This window comes from Tenrec ecaudatus, chromosome 2 (assembly GCF_050624435.1).
Source record: "Tenrec ecaudatus isolate mTenEca1 chromosome 2, mTenEca1.hap1, whole genome shotgun sequence".
In the NCBI taxonomy this organism is placed as follows: domain Eukaryota; kingdom Metazoa; phylum Chordata; class Mammalia; order Afrosoricida; family Tenrecidae; genus Tenrec; species Tenrec ecaudatus.
Genome location: NC_134531.1, coordinates 67,810,571 through 67,822,779, shown reverse-complemented (window position 1 = coordinate 67,822,779; position 12,209 = coordinate 67,810,571). Strand labels below are relative to the sequence as shown.

The following is a 12,209-nucleotide window of genomic DNA, read 5'->3' as shown; positions in this document are numbered from 1 at the left end:
GCGACCACGCAGAGTCAGATGGGTTTCGGGTATAAGCAAGTATGTAAGTTATGAAAATAACAAAAATATATTTTTTGTCACTGTGCTCATAACCACAATAGGGATGGTTTCCAGCATAATAAAAACAAAATACTTCAAACTCTCTGCCATTGCATTGATTCTGGTTCATAGCAACCCCACAGGAGTCCTGGTTGGTGGTTTAGGAGTCGGGCTGCCAACCGTAGGTCAGCCATTCGAAACCACCAGCTGCTCCTTGGGATAAAGAGGCTTTCCATTTCCTTAAGGAGATACAGTCTGGGAAAGCCATGGGGGCAGTTCCACTCTGGCCCAAGGTCATGAGTCCATCATAATAGTTCTTGCTAATTAATAAGGGAACAGATAATAGCAAAACATAAACAGTCTAATCTAATCTCAACACTTTAATCTGATTGGTAGCTTAGACACATTGGACCTACATGGATTTCAAAAGGTATGTGACCATCTCTCATAAAAACCTTCGAGACAAGCATGAGATTATATGGGCTGTCATAGTCCTGTTCTGTACTGGGGTCCCCAACTTGAACTGTCCCACCATCAAAAGGAGGGAAGGAGAACTTTTCTGAGAGGAGAACTAAAGAGTTTGGGTCCAGGAACCCCCGTGTGAATCATCACTTTTCTATGAGGGTCAAAAGTGGCAGCATCTGGGGCTTAGCACCCAGGGCATGAAGGGTTAACGCCAGAGTGGGATTGCGGCAGCTGGAGACAGAGGTCCAGGGGGAATGCTAGGGCCACTTAGGGAACCCTGTGACTGCATGAGGCAAGGGCTAATCCACTGTCGCAGACCTTCAGGTTGCAGCCTAATTAGAGCTTTATTATCAAAACACACAGCTCCGAATAATTTCTGAATGATACTTTAAATTTTTTTTTTTGGCAAAACACCAAAAGGAAGAGGTCACAAGGTATAACTATACCTGGATTAAGGTACAAAGCAACAAAACAGGTCTCCCAAATTATTTGTGATAAGAAACTCTTAAAACTAGACTTTAGCATCTTTATTTGAAATGGAACAAAAGAATAACTTGTTGAGGTGTGTTAGTCTGGGCTAGGCAAAGCCAGAGACACTGGCTTTTGTGCGCAGATGGAAAGAGATCAAAGTCAAGAAATGGTTCACACAGTGGTGGTGGTAATGGGGTTGTTGCTAGGTGCCATTGGGTTGGTTTCGACCCATAGCGACCGCATGCACCACAGAAGGAAACACCGCCCAGTCCTGTGCCATCCTCACAATTGTTCCTGTGCTTCCGGCCATTGTTGCAGCCATGGTGTCCACCCATCTCCTTGAAGGCCTTCCTCTTTTTATTTCCTCTCTACTTTACCAAACATGGTGTCCATCTCCGGGGACTGGTCTCTCCTGACAACATATCCACAGTATGTAAGACAATGCCTTGCTATCCTGGCCTCTAAGGAGCGCTTTGCCCATACTTTTTCCAAGATACATTGGGCTGTCCTTTTATCTATCTATCTATCTATCTATCTATCTATCTATCTATCTATCTATCTATCTATCTATCTATCTATCTATAGTTCAAGGATTGTTTGTTGGCCTTTAGGAGTGTTTTCCAGTCCAGTCTGTTGGGGGCACCATGCCTTGGCCCCAAAGTCCACTTTCAGCATTTCCTGGGGATCTTGCCACTCCATTCCCTTGCTGTTCCGCTGCACTCCCCCAGTGCTTTGCCTCGGTGTGGTGGGATCAGGTCGGGCACAATTCCCACATTGTGTCTCTGGTGCTGTCCCCTGCAGGGCCATGGGTCAATGAGGGGCATCATATCTCATAGTGGGGCTGGCCATGTGGTCCTCTCTGTGGACTGGCTGCTATAATTGGAGTCATCATCCTCAGGGCTTGGTGGGCCAGGCTGTGTGTGCTCCACTCTCTCCAACTCCCCCTTCATCTGCTCCTGTGTGCGCCGATCAGATATGACCCTCTCCCGGAGCTGCAGATTCAGTGTCATCCTTTGAAACAAATTCTTCTAGGGGGAGGGGCAGGCATCCACTTAATATTTGGTGCTGGGGCCAGCCTCCCAAACCTCCCCACTGGTTCCCTACTCCACGCTGGGGTGTTGCATTCACACCTTGAGGCACTGGGTTGAAGTCTGGTCTGGGCTGTCCTTTTAGCAGTCCATGGTACTTAAAAAAAAATCATTTTATTGGGGGCTCTCACAGCTCTTATAACAATACATACATCAATCATATCCAGCACATTTGTACATATGTTGCCATCATCATTTTAAAACATTTTTTTCTACTTCAGGCCTTGGTATCAGCTCCTCTTTTTTCCCCTCCCTCCCTCCCTCCCCTCCCCTCCCTCACCTCCCCTCCCTCCCTCCTTCCCCTCCCCTCCCCTTCCCCCCTCCCCTCCCCTCCCCCCTCCCCCCTCCCCTCCCCTCCCCCCTCCCCCCCTCCCCCCCTCCCCTCTTCCCCTTCCGCTTGGTACTTTTATTCGTCTTCTCCAGCACCACAATACAAAGGCATCAATTTTTCTTTGGTCCCTTTATTCAATGTCCATTTTCACATGTATGTGAAGCAATGAAAAATAACAACAAAAAACCCTTGGTTTGCCTTAGATATGCCTTAGATGTTAAAGGAACATCCTTGCTCTTCAATACTCTAAAGAGGTCTTGTGCAGCCGATTCACCCAATGCAACGCATCTTTTGATCTCCTCTGTTACTTCCATGAGCATTGGCTGAGACCCAGGTAAATCATTCCAGAGGAAGGGATGGTGTCAGAGCTTAAATTGGGAACATTTGGTTTTCAGAAGCCTGTGGACGACAGTGGAAACTCGAAATCCATTTGCAGGGTCCCCACATCAAGCATCTCCAGTGAACCCCTCTGAGTGTAGTTGAGGGATGTGAATAATGCTGCTATCAGACAGAGAGAAAGCCAATTATGGCAGATGACAGTTCATCTCCCTTTGGACCCATTTTTAAGTTGTTTCAGATTAATTCTGCTCTCTGTTGGATTGATAATTTTCCACGTTTTGTCTAGTCATTGTGTCTGTGTGTCTGTTTTCTTCCTATTTCTGTTTTGTATGGGCTTCTGTTTATGAAATCCAGCATAAGTAAACCTATAGAGACAGTAACCTGACAGATCATTACTTAGGGCATGACGGGGAGGAGGGAGGAAATGGAGAGCTAACAATACCGAGCATGAGAAGAAAATATTTTGCAATTGATTGTGGTGATGACTGCCCAAACCTTCTTCTTTTAAGCAGTTGTATTGGCAATTCATCCACATATCATCCAATTCAATAGTTAAATCCTATCAAGAAGATGCACAACTCTTAAGATGATTGAACAATTAAATTGTATGATATGTGATGCATAGACAAATAAAATTATTTTTTTTGGGGGGGAAGAGATATAAAACAGTGGATTTGATATAGAAAATCAAGCAGTAATGGGGAAAGATAAATGCCAAGCCACAAGAAGATCCCCAAGGAGCCAAGGAAGAAAAGCTGAAAGAGACAAAGATCTTCCTCCAGAGAAGATACAGAAAATCTTTCCTTAGGATCAACACCCTGAATTCAGGCTTCTAGTCACCTAAACTGTGAGAAGACATATGATAGTTACATAATATGTTGTCAATTTGAGACTTAAGAGTGAAGGGGTGGAGTTTAGCCTGTCAATTAGGTTGCAGCTAGATGACCTCATTTGGAGGTGCTAAGGAGATAAATAGCTTGATGGAGGTGGGACACATGCTGACTCCCTGCAAGACATCTCTGTTGACAAGACACATGGAGGTACCCTGGAGCTCTGGAGCCGGAGGAGCCACATGGAGACCTCTACCAGTGCTGAGATGATCATACCACCCCTGGATCCACAAGACATTCCACCCACTGGCCTGTGATCTTCCTACATTCGGCATCATTGCATGTGTTTCATGAGTCTGAAGAGGAATTTATAGATTGGTATTGGACATATGGGCTAATACCAGACTTATGAACTTGATCTGGACCTGGCTGCGTTTTTTTTCTCAATAGTCAACTGCTCTTGTATATAAAGCTCTTTTTTACCCATATGAGTGTCTATGAATTTGTTTCTCTAGTCAACCCAGAGTAACACAAGACACATTTTTGTTTGTGAAATTAAAACAAAACAAAAAAGAATGATCCTTAGAAGTGAGGCTGCAAGACTTCATCTCATTTACTTTGGCATAGTATCAGGAACAGTGCGCCAGCACCTGGAAAGGGGTATCACATTTGATAAAGGAGATGGTCAGTGAATAAAAGGACAGTCCTCAACGAGACAGATGGACACATTTGCAGTAACAATGGGTTCAAACACGCAGCAATTGTGAAGCTGATATCAGACTGGGCAGTGTTGCATTCTGTTGTGCATAGAGTCACTATGACTTGGAATGGACTCAATGGTCCCTAACAACAACATCTAATATGAAATGCAGTTTAGAAGAAAAACAGCAGCATTGAGTTTTTTCCTCCAAGGTTCACCTGTTAATATCTTGCTATTGTTAGTTGCCATGAATGTGATTCTGACCCCTTGTGTGACCCCATGTGTGCAGTGTGGAATGGTGCGGGGCTTTTCCTGAGCAAGTCACCAAGCCTATCTTCCAAGGTGCCTTTGTGCATTTTCAAGCTGCCAACCTTCCTGCTAGGGGCCTAGTTCTTCCTTGTTTGTGCCAGCCAAGGCCTCCATTAACATTGCAAAGCTCTTGCGGTGGGAAAGGCTAACCCCACAAGCTCCTCTCTTTCCATTAACCTGGCAGTGGCTCTTAGAGCCAGCCCCATGGCTACAACGTGGAGACTGGGCAAGACACAGGTCACAAAGAGAACAGTCATGGCGCTGACATGTGGCAGAGTGCTCATTAAGGACACTCAGATAGGCTCAGAAACACATTTCCTGAAGGTTGTTCGTAAGGAGTAAACCTGAAGCCATTGCCACGATAACGTCTGCGTGTCCTCCAAAGCGGGAGTACTTAAAGCCACTTGGAAACGCTTGCTGGTGCGAGGGGCCTGGAACCACGTGATCCAGTAGGGAAGTGTGTGCGTGAGGCCGACCGCGGATGATGAAAGAAGTGGGGCGCAGACTGAGTCTCTGCTCTCCGGGGAAGGCTTCCCGTGATTCCCCAGTGAAAAGGGATTAGAAGTGAACATTACATCTGAATTATTTGTTAGGTGTTTCTAAACATAATCATGCCTTGTAAACTCTTCAGCAAATTACGTTTTGTTCGCACTTCGTAGTATGGGGTCAGTTATTTTCAATGAAACTTTTTGTTTTGTTTTTTGCTGTTGTAAGTTTTCATGCTAAAGAGCCATTTCAGGGTGATAGCTAAAGTGGGTGCACCCAATTATGATTTTAGTCAATGTTCTCATCCCTGAATGAGCCCCAGTTGGTGAGCATCAACTCCCTGCCCACAGCTTAAATGAGCCAATAATTACAAGGCACCCCGCAGTGTCTGCTCAGGGTAAACACCCACAAATGACAGCTTTCTCACCCTGCCCTTTGCCACATCGCCTGTTTTCCGGAGGGTAACAGAGTGTTGTCCTTAATGAGGAAGTAATGGTCACACATGTTCATCTATGACTATTTAAAAAAAAATACTTTTATTGGGGGCTCTCACAGCTTTTAAAAAATCATTTTATTGGGACCTCATATAGCTCTCATCACAACCCATACATACATCTCTCCCTTCACCCACTTTATTGATTCTGAAGGATTTATCTGTCCTTGATTCCCTGTGTTTCCAGCTCTTATCTGTACCTGTGTACATGCTCTGGTCTAATGAATTTGTAAGGTAGAATTGGGGTCATGATAGTGTGGGGAGGAAGCATTAAAGAACTAGAGGAAAGTTGTGTGTTTCATTGGTGCTATACTGCACCCTGACTGGCTCATCTCTTCCTTGTGACCCTTCTGTAAGAGGACATTTAAGGGGACATCCAATTGTCTACAGATAGGCTTTGGGTCTCCACTCTCCCCTCCCCCTCCTTCACATTGATATGATTTTTTTGTTCTGGGTCTTTGATGCCTGATACCTGATACCAACGACACCTCATGATCACATAGGCTAGTGTGTTTCTTCTATGTGGGATTTGTTGCTTCTCAGTTAGATGGCCACTTATTTATCTTCAAGCCTTTAAGACCCCAGGCCCTATCATCTATAACCATCTTCAAGTGACTAACATACCTGAAGAGAGATAATAGCAAACTTCTTCCAGTGGAAACGGAAAAATCACTGCTCTGCAGAATGACAGAGATGCGGGCATGTTTATCCCACATGAAGGAAGTTGGTTCTTTGTTTTACAGGGAATACGTTTGACAGCTGTCTTTCTCTATGAGGCTACAGAGTTGTCACGGTATAGAAGGCTTTCGTTTGTTCTATATGGGCCTCAGAGGGTACAAGTAGCATTAGTAGAAGGAATAAGGAGTTTGGGGTGTGTGTTATTTGTTTCAGGCAATCTATACAGGACCTTCAGTGGCCAGCAGTTAGAGACCACCAGCTGTTTCTCAAGAGAAAGATGAGGCTTTCGAATTCCTGTAAAGGTTTACAGTCTTGGAAACCAAACGGGGCAGTTTTATTCAGTCCTGGAGGGTCATTATGAGTTGGAATCAATGCAATGGCAGTGACCCCTAGTGGCCCTGTGGATTAGACATTGGACTGCTAACCACAAGGTCAGTGGTTCAGACCTACAAGCTTTCCACTTGGGAGAAAGAGAGGCTGTCTGCTCTTACAATCTTAGAAACTCAGCCAGTTACCTGACCAAGCAACTGGAAGAGAATCATATTTATTCCCATTACCGAAAACGGAAACCCAATAGAAAGCATAAATTCCACCCCCGCCCCCCGCAACTGTCATGATCCGAATTCTACCTTGTCAGTCTGGATAGAGCAGAGGATGTACACTGGTGCAGATGGGAGCTGGAGGCACAGGGAATCCAGGGTGGATGATCCCTTTAGGACCAGGGGTGTGAATGGCGATACTGGGAGGGTAGAGGGTGAGTGGGTTGGAAAGAGGTAACCTATTACAAGTGACCTCCTCCCTGGGGGATGGACAACAGAAAATGGGGTGAAGGGAGACGTCAGACAGTGCAAGATATGACAAAATAATAATTTATAAATTATCAAGGGCTCACGAGGGAGGGGGGAGCAGGGAGGGAGGGGAAAAAAAGAGGACTTGATGCAAAGGGCTTAAGTGGAGAGCAAATGCTTTGAAAATGACGAGGGCACAGAATGTACAGATGTGCTTTACACAATTGATGTATGTATATGTATGGATTGTGATAAGAGTTGTGTGAGTCCCTAATAAAATGTTTTAAAAAACGAATGCATACATTTTAGTATATGTGCCGCTGAAGCGAGCACAGGAATGCAGAAATTATCAAACAGTGTCATTAATGCCACACGCAAGTAAAATTTGGCTGAAGATAATTTTAAAACAGTTGCAGTGGCACATTGACAAGGAGCTACCAGAAATTCAAGCTGGATTCAAAAATGAATGTAGCGACCGGAGGAGCCACAAGCTGGGCTGGCGGCTGGGGCAGCTCAGTCGTGTGCAAGGCGGCACACAATGTCCATCCAACGTTCCGTGGAGGTGCCTGGCTCCAGGGCACCCCCGGATTTCAGCTCTGGGCTGGTCCCTTCTGACAAGTGGACCCCATCAAAAAAAAGAGGATCTTAGCTACAAGATTAAAGAACAGAGGATTGTTGTGGATGAACTTTCTAACTTGAAGCAAAACAGGAAAGTATATAAGCAGCAGCAAAACAGTAACACATTCTTTCTGCAGACTGAACAGAAATGCTTTCTGAAAGCAAAAATATATTGGATGAACTGAAAAAAAATACCAAGAAATGGAAAACTCAGATAAGACTAAGAAATAATCGACTTAATTTCCCATCAGAACGTGTGGCATTTGTTGTTCTGTCAGCTTTGCTGTTGAACTTGTCAGCAGATTTGAGAGCGGACTTGCTGTACATTCGTAAACAGTTGTTAAAGCATGATGCCAACTACCAGTGCTTGTTTTCTGGACACACCCTTCACTCGGGAGGCACTGGAACTGCCCGGCCTCTGGAAGAGGAAGGAGACAAGGTGTTCCTATGGAATGGAGAGGTCTTTAATGGAATAAAAGTGGAAACTCGGGAATGATACTCGAATTATGTTTAACTGTCTTTCCTCTTATACAAATGAGTCCGACACTTTGTCACTCTTCTCAAAAGTCCAGGGTCCTTGGTCTTTTATATATTATCAAGCATCTAGTCATTCTTTATGGTTTGGTAGGGACTTTTTTGGGCGCCGTAGCATGCTTTGGCATTTTAATAATTTGAGTGAAAGTGTCTGCCTCTCTTCAGTTGGCACCTAGACATCTGGAGTGGCCAGTCAGTGGCAGGACGTTCCAGTATCTGGGATTTTCAGAATTGATCTCCAGTCTGCTGCCACTTCCAAGGGTGGATTTTAAAATTATATCCTTGGAATTATAATTCTGGGGAGAAGGTTATCCAAGAATGTGTTGGTAGCCTGACCAAAGTTTCAGCAAATTTGCCTACGTTTGTATCGGTGGAAGCAAGTGAAGTCAAACTCTATCTTGAAAAACCTATTGTTCCTTTAAATATGATATTGCCACAAGGTCCCTTTGAGACTCCTAACACCGACATTTCCAGAGGCCACCTACAAGAGAGACACTTCAAGTCTGTCTGGACACACACATGAGGGAAGTGGTTCCACAGTTCATCGATGTCCTGAGCCTCTCAGTCAAGAGGCGGCTGTTACGTTTACTGAGGGACGAAAGCTTGACGCCAAATGAAGCTTTGGAAACTCGCGGTAGGAAAGCAAACATCGCAATTCTCTTCTGGGGCATCGATTCCATGGTTACAGCAGCCCTCGCTGACCATCACATTCCTATAGATGAACCAATTGATCTTCTTAATGTGGCTTTCATGACTACCGAGAAGGCCAGGCCAAGCCGTTTTAACCCAAAAAAGAGTAAGCAGAAAAATCATTGTGAATTTGCTTTTGAAGAATGCTCCCCAAATCCTGCTGCCGTGGCTGATGATAAGCTGGATGCATGCTTCAGTGCGCCCGACCGGGTCAGAGGGAGAGCTGTTCTAAAGGAACTACACGCTGTCAACTCTTCCCAGATTTGGAATTTTGTTGAAATCAATGTTTCTTTGGAGGAATTGCAAAAATTAAGCAGAGCCCGGATATGTCAATTAATTCAGGCCCTGGGTATGGTTCTGGGTGGTGGCATTGGCTGCGCAGTCTGGCTTGCGTCTAGAGGAGTTGGTTAGGTAGTGGCAGTGGAGGAAGTGAAGGCAAAGGTCATTCTCAGTGGGATTGGTGCAGGTTATCCTCGCCATCGAGCCTGCTTTCAGAAACACGGGTTTGAAGGATTGAACAAAGAAGTAGAAATGGAACTAGGTCGGATTTCTTCTAGGAATCTTGGTCGCGATGACAGAGTTATTGGTGATGATGGAAAAGTAACCAGATTTCCTTTCCTGGATGAAAACGTCATCTCCTTTCTAAATTCCTTACCAATTGGGGAAAAGGCAAACCTGACTTTACCCCTTGGTATTGGTGAGAAGCTACTTCTGCGGCTTGCAGATATGCAACTCGGTCTCACAGCTTCGGCTCTACTGTCCAAATGGGTCATGCAGTTTGGATCTGGAATTGCAAAACTGGAAAAGAATAATGAAAAGGCATCTGATACATGTGGAAGGCTCCAAGAAATTTCCATTCTATTGAAAAAGAGATGAAAATGCAATCTGCTCACAATGTAACTATTTACAAAAAACAGTTATGTAAAAAATATGGTACTTTGATGCTTTATTATTATAAAAATAAAATAAATAAAAAACGAATGTAGCACAAGAGATATAATTATTGATGTCAGATGGGTCTTCGCTGAAAGTACGGAATACCAGGAAGATGTTTAATTTTGTTTTATTGACTACAAAGACATTTGCCTATGGTTCCAAGTGATGGATCTCCTGGAGAAGAGTGGAATTCCAGAGCCTCCACTGTGTGTATGAGGAACCTGTGTATGCATCAAGAGGCATTTATTCAAAGAGAGCAAGAACATAGTGCATGGTTCAAATCAGGAAAGGTGCATTGGGATCATTTCCATTCACCATAATTATTCAGTCTGTATGCTGAGAAAATCATCTGAGAAGCTGGACTATATGAAGAAGATCTTGGCATCCCATTTGGAGGAAGGCTTATTAACAACTTGTGATGTGCAGTTGGCACAACCTTACTTGCTAAAAGTGGGAAGGACTTGAAGCACTTACTGGTGAACATCAAGGACTTGTGATCTTCAGTAGGATTACCACTCAATGTAATGTAAAGCTAAATCCTCACAACTGAACCTATATGTAGCATCATAATAAAAAGCTTGAACTTGTCAAGAATTTACTTGGATCCACAATCAATGCTTACAGAAACAGCAGTCAAGAAATAAAACATTTTGTATTGTGAAAATTTGCTGCTCAAGAACACCTTGAAGTGTTGAAGAGCAAGGGTGTCACTTTGAAGACTAATGTGTGTGTGTGTGTGTGTGTGTGTGTGTAGGTTACATAATCTGGTGTCAATGTGTGAAGGGGTGGAATCTAGCCTGTCAATCAGGTTGCAGCTTGATGACCTCATTTGGAGGTGACACCGAGATACATAGCTCACTAGAGACCAGGTACACATGGACTCTCTGCTTTGTCTTCCTCTTGGCAAGACACATGGAGTTATGCTAGAGCCCTGGAGCTGGAGGAGCCATTTGGAGACCCCTGCCAGCACTGAGATGCTTCCACTGCCACTGGATCCACAAGACTTTCCACCCACTGGCCTGTGATCTCCCTGCATTTGGCGGTATCATTGCATGTGTTGTGTGAGTCTGAAGATGAATATATAGATTGGTATCAGACATATGGGCTAATATTGGACTGATGGACTAGATCTGGACTGGGCTGGGATGTTTTCTTAATATACAGTTGTTCTTTGATATAAAGCTCTTTCTTATGTACATATGAGTGTCTAACCTGATCACTAAGAGGATTTCTCAATCATCTTATATTCATGTAAAAGCTGCACAGTGAGTAAGAAAGTCTGCAAAAGAATTGACGTATTTGAATCACGGTGCTGGGGAAGAATATGGAAAGTACCATTGGCTTCAAGAAGAACAAACCAATCTGTCTTGGAAGACGGACAGCGAGAATGCTATTTAGAGCCCAGGATGGCTGGACTTTACCTAATGCAATTTAGATATCTAATCTGAAAAGGGACATCATTCTTGGTAAAGGAGGTCAGCGAAAAAGAGGAAGATCCTCACTAGGTGGATGGACACAATGGCTGCAACAATGGGCCCAAACATAATAACAATTTTGAGGATGGCACAGGGATGTTGTACACAGGATTACTGTGAGTTGTCACGGATTCAGTGACACCTAATAACCACCTACAATATTTGTCTGCATTCACTCAATGGCAGTGGGTACATTTATGGCTTGGAAATGTTCTTTGGAATCCTTCTTGAATTTAAGAGACTACTGAGATTGTACTTGGCATACATGAACATCCAGACCATAATACTCTTAATTTAGTTAAGTCAAATCAATAGTTCACCAAGATATGATGAGCTACAAAACTGAACTACACAGAATGCTTACCTTCTCCTCACCAGGAGACAACAAAAGGGACAGAGGAGCTCTTTGCTCCTATCTTATCCTCAGCCCTGTCTCATCCTTTCTCAAAGATTTTAACACTGTCATGAGCTTTTCTATTATGGTTTAAGGAAGTCAAACCCCTAAATAGTAAGTATGTTTGAACCATTTCCTAGGTGAAGGAGTTTGCTAGAAACAGCAACATTATTCTGTAGCAATGATTGGAGGCAATAGAAAAAAAAGCAAATCAGCAAGCAAGCAAACAAACAAACAAACAAACAAGAAAAATCATTGTGCAAATATGAGGGTATTCACACCAATTCAAAACCATCTGCCTTGAAGAAATAATGTCATTTGACGGGTGTGACAGTTTTGGGTCAGTCTGAGTTACTATTTCTCATTGTCATTAATATCAGACCTGTGTGATGATTGATAATCACCCCCCATACTTCCTCACATTTTCTCTCATACTGGAACCACGCTTTGCTCTGCTTCACTGCTGTGTCCTTGGTATCCAGAAGTCCCCAATATCCACCACCCTCCTGCCCCACCTTGTGCTTTGAGGAACTGGAGCCTTGGTA

The 12,209-nt window shown here is 43.9% G+C and overlaps 1 pseudogene; it reads left to right on the top strand.

Annotated features, from left to right (window-relative positions):
- The first annotated feature begins 455 nt into the window (after positions 1-455).
- Positions 456-9,845, top strand: LOC142440008 (asparagine synthetase domain-containing protein 1 pseudogene; annotated as a pseudogene).
- Positions 9,846-12,209: the final 2,364 nt, after the last annotated feature.